The sequence below is a fragment of the Fopius arisanus genome, unplaced genomic scaffold (genome assembly GCF_000806365.1).
Source record: "Fopius arisanus strain USDA-PBARC FA_bdor unplaced genomic scaffold, ASM80636v1 scaffold00056, whole genome shotgun sequence".
NCBI classification, from domain to species: domain Eukaryota; kingdom Metazoa; phylum Arthropoda; class Insecta; order Hymenoptera; family Braconidae; genus Fopius; species Fopius arisanus.
Genome location: NW_011887795.1, coordinates 781,037 through 783,157, shown reverse-complemented (window position 1 = coordinate 783,157; position 2,121 = coordinate 781,037). Strand labels below are relative to the sequence as shown.

The 2,121-nt window shown below is 36.5% G+C and overlaps 1 long non-coding RNA gene across 1 annotated transcript in view; it reads right to left on the bottom strand.

The window, feature by feature from the left end:
• Positions 1-6: 6 nt before the first annotated feature.
• Positions 7-2,121, bottom strand: part of LOC105268378 (uncharacterized) — an 8,590-nt gene continuing 6,475 nt past the window's right edge. The window contains exon 3 of the long non-coding RNA XR_892325.1: positions 7-156. This is a non-coding gene — a long non-coding RNA (uncharacterized lncRNA). The remainder of the gene's footprint in view (positions 157-2,121) is intronic.

Here is a 2,121-nt window from a genome sequence, read left to right as displayed (position 1 = left end):
TGTTTTGGTGTTTCACAGAATTGATATTAATGGAAAGTAAATAAGGGCCCAAAGAATGAAAAGGATCATCAGGGCAACCATTGTCCTTGAACGGAAAGTGTCCCAACCGACCAAGGTTTGTCGATGTCTCATCGATAGGTCATCAGAAAATATGGACTGAAATGAAAATAAGAAAATAGTATCTACACTAAGGAATCTTTTTTTTCAATTATATTTTCTTCACACCAGTAAATTTGGTAATCACTGTATAAATACTCCGATAAGATTTATTAATTCCAAATATATTTTCTTGTGGGTAATACATATTTTTGGCAGACGACATTTTTTTCTCACAGTATAGAAAGAAAAAAGTAGAAGAAGAAATATAAAATTTCAGGTTTTTTCCAACATTAAATAATAAAATCATAAAATGAGTAATAAAAAACAGTCTTCCTTAATGTTTTTATGTATTTCTTCAATTTTCTATTCTATACTAATAATTTTAAGGATTTTAAATTCAGTTTTAATAATGAAACTTGGAAGAAGATTCTAAGAGAAACTCATTTTCATCTCTAAATCCTGCGAAAAATGCCTTTATTTTTACCCGATACCAGTGAATACAAAATAAATTTGTGAAAAAATAAATATGAACGTCAGGTAATAAATTACTTGGCTCAAGAAATATTTGCACTTACAATATGTTGAGCTGCTTATCATTAGTAATTACATTTCAAAGAAGTACTTCTTTCATCAGTGCATATTCAAATTAGTAATTTTCTTTAGGTCGCTTGAGTGGAGCGAAAATCTCGAGCAAACACTTTGTCGGATTTAACTTCAATTTTCGGTGAAAAAATCGTAAATAACACTTGCTGAGGAATACGATATCTCGACTCTTACTCAACTTTTGGAGAAAATTTTAAAACAATTTCTTTGCGGGCCGCATGATCTATCTATTGAACGTAATCTTCTGTTTTGATTCTATCTGGTTAGTCTAAAATATATTAAAATTTTGAATCAAATTTGTGTTGCGGCAACCATTCGAATGGTTATAAAAAGATCCATAAGTAAAAGATCCGTGAGCGTTGGTGGTTGATTAATGTGACTTAACTAAACCTTCATGAGGTTGGAGCAGATCGTTTCCATTTTTTTCTTTTTGTCGCAAGTGGAAAGCCGTTTTTTTTCATTTATTGATACTTTAAAGTTGATCAATCGAGATATACTCATATATGAAATTGAAAATCCCACTGAGATCTATAAATTGACCCCTCATTTCATCAACTCAACTCAAAGAGCCGGACTGGCTGGGGGATGACTACAGGAAACAGAGGAGTGGATTTGTTTTCGATTGTCTGAAAGACCCCCTGAAAAGCCCAGAAGATGGGGTAAAAGTGGTACGACATGTTGAAGAAAGGAGAAACCTCCACCACCGCCGGAAACGGAAGAGGAAAGACTTTCGAGAGGGTGAGGCTCGGACTTTGGAGAAGTGCAGAAGTATTTCGCTACTCGGGAAAATCTTGAATGAATACTGACGCAGAAAGGCGACTATGGGGGGAGACATCTCAGATGGAGGGTTGTTGCACTTCAAGAGGCTGTTAGGTGCGCTGTTAGAGGAGGCCGAGACTGACACAGGAAATGAGGATCCTTGGAGTATGTTGGAACCGCAGGAACAAGTTCAGCAAGCGCAGGAACGCTTAGTACCTGCACTAGAAGGCCTCCAGGTGGAGGAGACGGTGGACCAGATGAATTCAGAGATATCAAAGAAAGAAGTCGCCAGAGCACTAGGAGATATGAAAATCGAAAAGCCCCTGGGGGAAATGGTATCATAATAGAATGTCTAATAGCGCTTCCTTCAGAAGGCTTGGAAGATGTCTTCCTGGTCTTGGACGGAGTATAAAAGACTGGAGAGTTGATAGCCAGATGGAACAAGACATGAATTTTTCCCATTCACAAGGCAGGCGATAATTCGATAATTCGAAGTCGTTTGAGACACACTTTTGGAGACAATTTTTTGGATGTCTTTAAAGGCAACTTTGAGTAATTTCGAATTTAAGCAAAAAGTCATATAAATACTATCCGAGGGAATGCAATTCTTGAAATATTCACAATGTACCAATATGACCTCGTGGCCCGATTTTTCAATAG